Raw genomic sequence first — 12,751 nt, 5'->3', positions numbered from 1 at the left:
CGAAGGGGAAAGGCAGAGTAAAATCAGACGGTGAGCGATTAGGTTAATGAAAGAGGAAAATGGAGTGAAAGGACAGGAAAAGGTGGCCGCAGGCAAATAAGTTTTAGAGGAGAGCCGAAAGCTTTGTAGCACGCCTTTGAGACATTGATTGGCAGAGACGAAATAAGAGCCAAGATACACTGTCACTGTGTAAAAGAATGACTTTAAACGTCCAATTTTAGGGCTCCCCCATTTCTATCAACTGCTGGAAGGTCGATGAAAACACGGCCATCACACAAAAGTGGCGTTTTACAGCTATCTGCTTTCACTGAGAGCCTGAAAATGGTTGAAAATCTCTTATAAGGTTTTGTTTTAAAGCAGCATTGGACTGATCTTTAAGTAGAAATGAGTTTTAAAATCAAAATTTGGAAATTACTCTGCAGCAGTGCTGAGCTAAGAAGACTATTCCACATGGAATGGGTATAGTGTAGGTAAGACCAGCACAACTTCAAAGGGACAAATGGAGCCAGAACATGTCCAGCTATGTCAAACTTAGCAAGCTAGTTAAGGTACAGGCTAGGTAATCTGGCATTTAAGTGATTGATTAATGCATATTTTTGTGGATTGGGCACTGGTTCTTATAATTGGTGTCTTGGTTGCAGGTGTAAAAAACAATGACAACCATGTAGCTTCAATAAGTGTAGCACTATAAGTGTAACTAACCTTATGCAGCTATCGATACACATTAATGCTAATGTTGCTAACATACACATTAAATAATAGTAAAATGTTACTTGATGGAAATATTGGAGTACAAATGGTCCACTAGTACTATCAACTGTGCAGTAAGACATTATATCAGATATTTTTAATGAAATGCTCAGAGGACAAACACTGTTTCATCCACAGTAGCTAGCAGCCACTGCTAGCTAGGCACTGGACCTGGCGCACTAGCCTTCACTCAAAGCAACCACACCTTTACTTACTCAAAGCTTTGTGGCTTAAAATAGCTTAAACTGATGCGTTGCATAAAAATTCAACCCTGATCCAATTGTTAGAAATGAACAACCTAGCTACAGTGGGAAGGGTTCGCTAGTCTGAAGGTTCACTAGTTTGTGTGTGTATTTATGCCAAATTAAGCCAAACATTGCAATTCTCAGAGTCACCCGTGACGGTTGGATAATTGCCATTTGAATTAACTGCCAAAGTCTTAATTACAGAATATCGTGTATGACATCTACATTGTATGGTGCGGCTTTATAATCAGCGAAGTAAAAACAAAGTGATGTTTTTTTTATTACCTCCGCCAAGGAGGTTATGTTTTCGGTTGCATTTGTTTGTTTGTCTGTTTGTCAGCAGGATAACTCAAAAAGTTTTGAACAGATTTTGATGAAATTTTGTGGAGTGGTTGGAAATGACAAGAGGAACAAGTGATTAAATTTTAGTGGTGATCCCGATCACGATTCGGATCCCGATGCTAACGCATTAGCATGTCTATGGCATTTTCAATGTTAAAAGTTAGCATTAAGCAGTTGCAGCTGTCATCATGTTCGGGTGCATTTGTTTTCAAATTGTAATATCTCTTAAATTTATTTTTGTTTATATATTTATAATATAATGATATTATATACAATTTTAGAGAAAGAGACAAAAAGAAATAGATCACTGTGCCAAGGAGGGAACTCTTTAGGGTCAGTGACCCTATGGCCTTGTTTAGAGAAGTGTTTCATAAATGTTAAAAAATTCATATATTTGCAGTTAGGTGAATAATAAATTGAATTTTGTCTCTTATTTGTTTTTGTCTATAAGCACATGCAACATCAATATCAGTGCTCAGATGACAGTAGCTTCTGGGAAAGGTGCAAGTTGCAATAAACTGTGATGCCAAGCACTAAGGATACATGCTATCCAGTCACAGCAGATGAAACTTTTTTTACTACTGAGCAAACATCATTGTTAGACTTTTTTAGGTTAATTGATTCCATGGCGTGTAGATGTTATGGCGTCAGTGACCCCATGGCCTTGGTGGAGGTTTGCACTCTCTGAGTGCTTCTAGTTTTTATTAAAGTAACATTCAGTCTCGCATCACAGATGAAAGAAACATCTTTTTAACTGAAACGAAAAGCACATGTAAGTATACAGCTAGTCGTGCAGCCTGCTGAAACTTGGCATGAAAATATATTCATTTACTCACCTGAAATTTCGGACTAGTGGGGTGTTCCCACTATAACATCCAAGAGCTTTTGTGTACTGGGCTGTCAACATGTTTATTTCTGCTGTAAAATTGCCTATTTTAACATGGAGGTCAATGGGGAGTGATTCGCTTTTAAAGCAAACCTCAAGTGGCCATTCAAGGAATTGCAACTTTTGGCAATTCCATGTTGGCTTCATTTTTCAGCACTGGCTGAAACAGTGTAGCGGCAAAGCAGTGTCATTGTGTTTCTCAGGAACAGGAGGAGTCGTACGGTGGCACATGCACAAACTGATTTTTCCAGAAAGAGTTTCCATAGAATATGACACATGTTTAAGAATCAGCACAAACAAAACATCTCAAATCTGCAGTTCCACCCACCAACACTTTCCTGCATCACATTAAACAGACATTTTAACTGCAGCGCAAACATCCACCAACACTAGTTTCCACTCACTCATTCATCTTCAGCCGCTTACTTCAATTAAGGGTCGCAGGGGGCTGGAGCCTATCCCGTTGGAGCCTCCATCCAATTTTGGTGGTGTAGGTAAATCCATAACAGAAAAATGAGAGTGATTGAGATATAATGCAAAATGTACACCAAATGGGCTTTTCAATATTAAATTCAAATGTCCACAGAATTCACAACCCGGCTCAGATCTGGATCAAACTTTGTCAGGCGACAATGAGTGCCAGCCTGCACCTCACCTTCAAATATGAGAGTGATCGGAGCATGTTTGATTAAGATATAATGTAAAAATATACATTAAATGGGGTTTTCAATGTTAATTTTAAATAGCCACAAAATCTGTAATTTGGATCAGATCTGGATCGAACTGTCAGGTGATAGTGAGTGCCAGTCTGCACCTCCCTTTCAAATATGAGAGTGATTGGGGCATGTTTGAGTAAGATCAATTAAAATATACATTAAATGGGGTTTTCAATATTAAACATAAATTGCCACAAAATCTATAATCCAGATTAGTTCTAGATCAAACTTTGCCAGTCAATAAAGGATGCCATCCTACGTCATGGTCTCAAATATGAAATAAATTTGATCTTTGTTGGTGGAGTTATGAATTTTTGAAAATTAATTCAATGTTAAAGGATAGGGATTTTTTTTCTCAAATTTTCCAAGATTTTTCATGACTTTGACCTTTGGCCTACTACCTTGAAAATTGAATCAGTTCTTGCCTATCAGGATATGAATCCTCTGTAAAAATTTCATAACAATATATGAAACATTGTGGGTTCCACAAACAGACAAACAAAAAGGAGTGAAATCATAACCTCCACCCAACTTTGTTGGTGGAGGTAATAAAGCCCATAGGATGTCAAACCATCCAGACAGAAAATTATGCACCAGCTGTAAACAAATTGCAGAACAACAACCCCCCAGGCTGAGGAAGCTCTCTTCAAATGCTCAGCATTCACCTCACAGTGCGGATCTGACCGGGACCTGAACTCAAATCCTCCAGGCCCCTGATAAACAAACTATGCTGCTTGCTGAGATATATCCCGCGTTATCCCAGGGACAGACAAGTGTCTCAGCAGTGACCTTTTGATCCATCAGGGAAACGCGTGTGTTCTCCATCAAAGTGTGGTCTCAGAGATTGGTCTCAGAGGTTAAAGGGCACGGCAAGTGGAGGGGAGGTTGTTGTTTTGTTCGACAAGAAGCTGTGGGGGATTTTCCTCACAATATGTTCAGATAATACATATACTTAACAAAAATATAAACGCAACACTTTTGGTTTTGCTCCCATTTTGTATGAGATGAACTCAAAGATCTAAAACTTTTTCTACATACACAATATCACCATTTCTCTCAAATATTGTTCACAAACCAGTCTAAATCTGTGATAGTGAGCACTTCTCCTTTGCTGAGATAATCCATCCCACCTCACAGGTGTGCCATATCAAGATGCTGATTAGACACCATGATTAGTGCACAGGTGTGCCTTAGACTGCCCACAATAAAAGGCCACTCTGAAAGGTGCAGTTTTGTTTTATTGGGGGGGATACCAGTCAGTATCTGGTGTGACCACCATTTGCCTCATGCAGTGCAACACATCTCCTTCGCATCATCCGTGAAGAGAACACCTCTCCAACGTGCCAAACGCCAGCGAATGTGAGCGTTTGCCCACTCAAGTCGGTTACGACGACGAACTGGAGTCAGGTCGAGACGCCGATGAGGACGACGAGCATGCAGATGAGCTTCCCTGAGACGGTTTCTGATAGTTTGTGCAGAAATTCTTTGGTTATGCAAACCGATTGTTCCAGCAGCTGTCCGAGTGGCTGGTCTCAGACGATCTTGGAGGTGAACATGCTGGATGTGGAGGTCCTGGGCTGGTGTGGTTACACGTGGTCTGCGGTTGTGAGGCTGGTTGGATGTACTGCCAAATTCTCTGAAACGACTTTGGAGACGGCTTATGGTAGAGACATGAACATTCAATACACGAGCAACAGCTCTGGTTGACATTCCTGCTGTCAGCATGCCAATTGCACGCTCCCTCAAATCTTGCGACATCTGTGGCATTGTGCTGTGTGATAAAACTGCACCTTTCAGAGTGGCCTTTTATTGTGGACAGTCTAAGGCACAGCTGTGCACTAATCATGGTGTCTAATCAGCATCTTGATATGGCACACCTGTGAGGTGGGATGGATTATCTCAGCAAAGGAGAAGTGCTCACTATCACAGATTTAGACTGGTTTGTGAACAATATTTGAGAGAAATGGTGATATTGTGTATGTGGAAAAAGTTTTCGATCTTTGAGTTCATCTCATACAAAATGGGAGCAAAACCAAAAGTGTTGCGTTTATATTTTTGTTGAGTGTATATTCTATATATAATATGGGCTTGCTTCAAAGTTGGATTCATTGCCAAAGTCTAGAGCTTGTCGCCTGTTTTTCTTAATACTTTCGACCCATATTTTCAGCCCATGTCATCTCCATGTGGTACCCATAGAACTTGAAGCATAGCTGGAGATTGGTTTTACACGTTGCTCACTTAGCATCTTGTTTAATCCTGCAAATGCACATTGGCAATTGACATGGGGCCAACATGGAGCCCACAGACAATCCCACATGGAGCCCATTTTGATAAGATAAGAAGATAAGAAAAGCCTTTATTCATCCCTCAATGGGGAAATTTCAGTGTCAGATCGCAGCATAGAACAGTAGGAATAGACAGAAGGGCATGCAATAAAACAAACAAGTATCTCTTAAAAAACAAGAACTAAAAAAGCACTGAGTGCCAGATAAAGCTAAGATTTTTCAGCCCACTTTGTACTCACATGGGGTTCACATACAAGGGTGATTCTTAGACTACGGGCACTTATTATGTCCTTTGATCATATTGTATGAAAAACAGAAAAAAGGGGAAATTTCACACTTTTATAGTTATCTTTACAATGAAAGTGTATTAAGAAATTTGTTCTAGTAGTCTATGATGACTTTTTCACCTTTTTTCAGCATCATTATATGCAAATATTGCCGTTTTGTGCTTGTCCCACACCCAGACTTTTGATCTTCAATGATAAAAATGAATGATAAAAAAACGTTTTTTTCTAATGTTTTAAAATATCTCTGAATAAAATATCAGTAAAATAATCAAAACATAATTGGGGTATTCAATGTCATACAACTGTTGTGATTTTTTTAAACAAAATGTAGTTGTCCCACACTATTGCCGTAATTTCCACCACAACACTGTAATGTCCCTTTAAACAGTTTGTATGAAAGATTGTTTGGGTAGTTTCTATGGAGATCAACAGTGACATCAGAGCACATGTATATAGTGCCAAATCACAACAAACAGTTGCCCCAAGGTGCTTTATATTGTAAGGCAATGAGATGGTTCAGAGATGGTTGCCTGAAGCAGTTAGTTGTGATTGTTTCTGCTATCAATAAATCTTGCTGATTGTTTGTCCTCGACTCCATGTCAGTGAAAACATTTACTTCTACTTGGACAAAACTTGATGAAAATGCATTACAGAGCCAAGAAAAGTAATACATAAAAACAAACAAACCCATTGCATTAGGGTGGGTGTACTCCAAGCACCCTTTGAACTTCATCACAGGTTGAGTTATTAGTGCTATGGTACAATGCTTTCCTGTAACCAGTTCACGCTTATACACGTCCTTTATTCTGTGTAATTATCTAATCACTGATGTTCATATAGAAAACCGCGCAAGACCAGATCTTTCTTTGGCACAATGCGCTGAAAGCAGCCGAACAGAGGTTAGCGTATCTGTCCACTAATTACAGCCGCTTTGTCCTGATCAGTAGGCGCAGTGGGCACTGAACATCCCCACCTCTTACTCCGGGGACCTGGATCTCAGCACACAATTAAAATCTCACGCTCGACTGGCCTTCTCAGACTGTGAATTTTAAGTACATGAATAATAGCTTTCTCATAAACATGAAGGCAAAGAAGATGAAGAAAATGCACTGGATGTAGGTATCGAGTACAAACATAGACATATTTGTACACATAATACAAATACTGCGCATCAAAAATGCAATTAACAAGAAGTGCAGAACTGCAGGCTTGAATTCTGGGATACTCTACGCAGAGTAGTTTCTGCTCACTGAAGAGAAAGTTTAATCCTCGGGGAGGACTCTCGGCACGTTGCGTCTGCTTTGTTCTCCACGTGACGTTATGACATGAAACCGTTGAAGCTCTGCTCAAATGAGTTGTGCTTTTCTGACCAAAACAAATATCACACAGCGAGACACAAAGCCGGCTTAAAATGCCAGACTTCAAATCCTTTTGGCCAGCTGGATAATTGTCATTTCACAGGAATGTGTGCTGCAGAGTTTGAGGTCCAACAGTGCGACGTCTAACCATCTATATCTGCCACGGCAAAAAAAAACCCCAAAAACCCCCAGATAATTTCACATGGCGCCACTTGTGTTCATGCAGAGAGGTTCTCGATCGCTGTGTCCTTTAGAGGGCTCTTGTGTGATGTCAGAGGCAGGAGTAGTGAGTGCTGGAGGAAAGATGAAGACAATTAGGAGAAATATTTACATCAGATAAGATACACTGTTAGATTACCAAGATGGCTAAAGGATGAGACCAATGCAAAGGTGTAAAGACTAAAAATCCTGATGACGCATGGAGGGTTCCAATCCAAAATCCAACAATCAGTGAAATAAGGCATTTTGAGATGTTCTGAACTCATTCCACCCATTAAAGTTGTGCTTCCAGTGAATTTTTAAATCGTGAAAGTTGTAACATATCTCGATTGAGTGCTAAGTAGAGCCCGACTGATACCAATTTTTTTGGGGAGTCGATATGATACTGATATTAGGTAGAAAAAAAAATTATGATACAGCTATATCTGTCAATATATACCAACTACAAGAGGAAAAAAAAATCCATATTAGATTTATACAGAACTATAGCTGTCTGGGAGTGTTTTCTGCCATCTTTGACTTTTCTTTAGAGCTACCAACCAGTGCACATCATGATACCATCACACTGTCTTCTCTTGGATGGGTAGTCACCATGTCGCATTGCTCAGCATTTGCATAAAATAGACTTTTTGTGTATTTTTGGGGAGAGCCCTCCACTGGACAAACTATGCAATGATACCATTTCCAACAGCCAAAGTGTTTTTCTGTTTTTCATATGGGCAAAAATAACAGATACTGACATGTTATATGCGATATGTGAAATGTTCATATCGGCTGATATTGTTTGCCAACTGATATATCAGTTGGGTTCTAATTTTAAATGCAGGCTGAATTGGTGAGTGGATTCATAATGTGACAAACAAAATGAAATCTCTTATTTTGCAATGGTTTATTGAAAAAAAAAAAAATCTGTGTTTTGTAACATTTATGGTCAAGCTTAAACTTTAAAAACGTTCTCGATTCAAACATGACTTTTGCAACCTTTGAGATAATTCACCGGAGGTGCAACTGTAGGTGGTAAAATGGGTTCAGAACATCTCAAAATGACATGAAATGCCTTTTTGTAGTCTTATGTAGAGCACACACACAAGAAAATTCTTTCTGTTGTAACATTCCGAGTTTTGACAAAGTATCCAGGAGTAGATCAAGAACCTAGTTCCCCGAGGGCAAACTAGGATGTCAAAATCCAACCCCTCATCCGTGTTGTGATACCTGGACAACAGATCAAGTAGGAGATTGCCTGTTGGGGTAAAATACATTGGGGACCTTTGGTGCCCTGTGGCCGCTACAGTAACCATGGAATCCTGAACAAGATGCCTAATGAGGCTTTGGTAAAACAAGAAGTCCTCAATGGTGGATCAGGCAGAAGAGGTGATGGCTTACAACCCAACGGCTGTGAAGGCGTGTGAAGGCTACAGCAGGTTCTCAGACCCTGATTGCCATTGTACGACATTCCTCCATTAAACAAACCAATGCACAGGGGTCTCTAAATCCACCCTGGATGTAGATATCCCATCCGGGAATTGATCAAGAGACGATCTTCTCACCATCCTCAGACAGCAGAAGACAGACGGGGTGAGGAAGAAGAGGAGACATTATTGAAGACTAGACCCCTCCATGGGGTCTACCTCTGGCAGATAGAGACGGTGGCTGTATATTTATAACAGTGGAGCAGTTATGCTAAGTTTATATATAGTATTTACCAAGAGAAAGCTTTTGGCTGATTTTCATTGTAGCACAATAAGAACTAAACAAGCTGTTTGTGTACAGTCTGTAAATTACCGTTTCATCTCAGGCGACCTGCTTTCACTGAAGGACGTGCGACTTGATTTAACTGCAAAATGAGTCAGCAGCCAACAAACACCAAGGATCCACTCAACACACACACAAAAATGACATTCTTGTCACGTCAGACGTGATGACTAATTGAGGCGAGGCACCACGCTGGGCGTTTGAAGTTGCTCTAAATTCTCGCACACCTATTTAATGATGCGAGCGCTCATAGGAGCAGTGAGATAAGGGAGCAGCGGGGGCAGATCCTGGTGGCATGGCGCAATCAGGATGTGGCGATGAGAAAAGGTCATTTGTGCTAATGCTACGTTTCTTATATTATGAGAAAGACGTCAGCGGTGATAGATGATCCAAAGGTCGACCGTGTCATCAACACCCATTCTGTCCTGTTGGCTGATGCAAAACAGATCTGATGACTGTCATCCACACTCCATCGGAGAACGAGAGAGCCAACGGCTGATCTTGCCTGGGTAGGACTCGCACACGATGAACAACCTTGTCTGCAACCTTACTGGCAACCCAGACAGCAGCGTTCTGCACCCCGGCGTAGCGGGAATCCAAGGAGTTTTAAGGTTTAATTATGGCGCTGCTGACATGGCGGACACAGTGCAGATTTACGTTCTTTTTGATCTGTATCAGCAACTTTAACAGTAATGAGAAGCCCGTATCCTCACACCAGCATGCTGCGTGGACAAACACACAATTCATATTGAGCAAATGAATCGCCTGCTTGATATGCACAGGAGCGGTAATCATTATCGCACCGGCTCACAAGAATTATACTCGCAGTCTACCAGTAAGCAAAGCTTATGAAATCACTTTTTTGTCAATTAGTCCTTTGAGAAAGGAATCTGAACCTACACTGTGAGCGTGAGAGACGTGATGTGCTGAAATACGGATTAGTATTGTTGATTCTGATGTGTCCCTTCTCATAGTGCGCTTCCTCCTGCACAATTACAGGCTGGTTTTTATCCTGCGTAGACACAAATCCAGGAGAATTTGTGTTTGGGAATGCATAGTTCATGCCTTTTTTTCCCCCGACAGACGCATGCACTTCAGGGATGAAGCCTTTGGGTGGCAATGCCCATGACAACTACTTTTTAGTTTGTGGATCAGTTGTGAACGGTTTTATGAATTATAACTCAGCCAAAGTTCAGCAAGTTATCGAACTGTGGATGAGATGATGAACCGTCGCCTCAGTCTGAGGTCAAGAGCGCTCTGGAGCAGGTTTTCATCCAGGATGTCTCTGTACATTGCTGCATTCATTTTTCCCTCAATCCTGACTAGTCTCCCAGTTCCTGCTGCTGAAAAACATCCCCACAGCATGATGCTGCCACCACCATGCTTCACTGTAGGGATGCTGCCTGGTTTCCTCCAAAAATGACACCTGGCATTCACACCAAAGAGTTCAATCTTTGTCTCATCAGACCACAGAACTTTTCTTCTCATGGTCAGAGTCCTTCAGGTGCCTTTTGGCAAACTCCAGGCGGGCTACCATGTTCCATTAACTAAGGAGTGGCTTCCGTCTGGCCACTCTGCAATACAGGCCTGATTGGTGGATTGCTTCAGAGATGGTTGTCTTTCTGGAAGGTTCTCCTTTCTCCACAGAGGAATGCTGGAGCTCTGACAGAATGACCATTGGGTTCTTGGTCACCTCCCTGACTAAGGCCCTTCTCCCCCAATTGCTCAGTTTAGACGGGCGGCCAGCTCTAGGAAGAGTCCTGGTGGAGCCAAACTTCTTCCATTCACAGTGATGGAGGCTACTGTGCTCATTGGGACCTTCAAAGCGGCAGAAATGTTTCTGTACCCTTCCCCAGACTTGTGCCTCGAGACAATTTTGTCTCAGATGCCTATAGACAATTCCTTTGACTTCATGCTTGGTTTGGGCTCTGACTTTATATGTAGACAGGTGTATACCTTTCCAAATCATGTGCCTTTTTAAATCAAGCTGTAGAAACATCTCAGGGTTGATCAGCGGAAACAGGATGCATCTAAGCCTAATTTTCAGCTTCATGGCAAAGGATGTGAATACTTATGTACATGTGATTTCTTCCTCTTTTAAAAAATTTTTTAAATGCATTTTGCAAAAAGAATATTCTTAATTCATAATTGGGAATATTCTAAATTCATAATTGGGATTTGGCTGTTCAAGTGGAACTGTTAAAAGTGTTTTTCACTGCTCAGCTACAACACTCCAGGCCTCAAGGACAAATTGCCCACTGTTTGCCTCCATAGGAATTTATTCAGGCCTTGGTGAGATTATTCAGCTCCATTCTTATCTCAACCCACAAAGACAATAAACTGACAGACTTACACATGGACTGAAGCATGCTCCAGCTTTTCCCTTTACCTCCCTTCCTGCCCCCCCCCCCCCCCCGCGGCAGGCCCCCGTTCTTCCCAAGCTGGCAGGTGGCGCGACTCCAGGTGCAGAGGCTATCACACACTCACATCGCCTCAATTTGGAAAACGGACTGTTTCAAGTTTAGTGCACATAAACAATGTCAAATGTATATGTGTTGTCTTAATTCTGATGTGTGCCATTATTATGGTAAACAAGTAATAATTGTGGATTAATTGCTGTTTGTCTGTGGAATATGAGTGTGGCAATCTCGTTGTTGTAATGACAATGATAAAGCTATCCATCCATCCATCCATCCATCCATCCAAAAATCGCAAAAAACAAAACTAAAAGCTTTTCTCGCTTTGTCATTATGGGGTGTTGTGTGTAGAATTTTGAGGAAAAAAAAATCCATTTTGGAATAAGGCTGTAACATAAACAATGTGGAAAAAGTGCAGCCCTGTGAATACTTTCTGGATGCACTGTATATTGCTCCCCCTGGGACACATACAGGCACTTTTTGGAAAATCTCAGTGACAAACTCCACCAGGTGTGAGAGATGCTTAAGGAATTGGTCATTTTCTACCTTCTTCATTAAAGAAATGGGGATCTGAGCAGACCCTTATTGATACAGCAGTCCTAGATGTAGCCTGCAGACTGAGAGTGATTCTGTTTGTTTTAATGTCACCATGCAAAGTCGTTATCTGGAAGGTTGAGAAAGGAATCCTGACATTTTGTAAAAATAATCTTCCTGTTGAATCTGTCCTGCAGCACTGGCCTTTATGCAGGCTGCTGTGTGAAACTGCATTTGCATATCTATGGCGAGCATAACTCAAACAACAACTGATGTGCATGCGTATCAAACAACACAGACGTCTGAGCCGATGCCAATGCGTCGAGCGTCTGTCTTAAAACTGAGTCGCGTGGCATCTGGAGCGAGTACCGGCATTCAAAAGGCCAGACAGATAAATTATTCACCCCCGAGTTTAGAAACAATGCTGCTTAAATGGCAATACATGAGAGGGATTAATTTATGCACAATTCAAGAAAAGTTTCAAAGCCACGAGTTTGCAGAAAAGAGCTCACATGTACGATTTGGAAGCAAATCACCGAGAAGTCACCGCAGAGTGTGACGGCTGTATTTGATGAAGAAAACAACAAAGGAAAGCCTCATGGACTCCGTTTCTTGATTGAATTTCTTGTTTTAAGTTTATTTTGGTGCTGCATGAAAACCTTTTGAATGTTATTTAAGTACAATAACTTGCACTTATTAAGTTGGAGGGAACAAAGGCACAGAGACAATAAATCCCCGCTAATAAATGAAATGAAATCCCAGAGGCATGGCTCTTTTACTGTTTGTTATTGAAAAAATATTGATGTTTTTCATTCTCACAAGCAATCAACTTCAGTCATCTCAGCTGAATCTAAATTAAGCAAAGCATTGTATTGATGGCAGAATGGGGTTTTTATATCACCTCCACCGTGGAGGTTATGTTTACCACCTGCATCAGCAGAATAACAACGCCTTTACCCG

This window comes from Thalassophryne amazonica, chromosome 21 (assembly GCF_902500255.1).
Source record: "Thalassophryne amazonica chromosome 21, fThaAma1.1, whole genome shotgun sequence".
Classification (NCBI taxonomy): Eukaryota; Metazoa; Chordata; class Actinopteri; order Batrachoidiformes; family Batrachoididae; genus Thalassophryne; species Thalassophryne amazonica.
Note: the sequence above shows the minus strand (reverse complement) of the source record.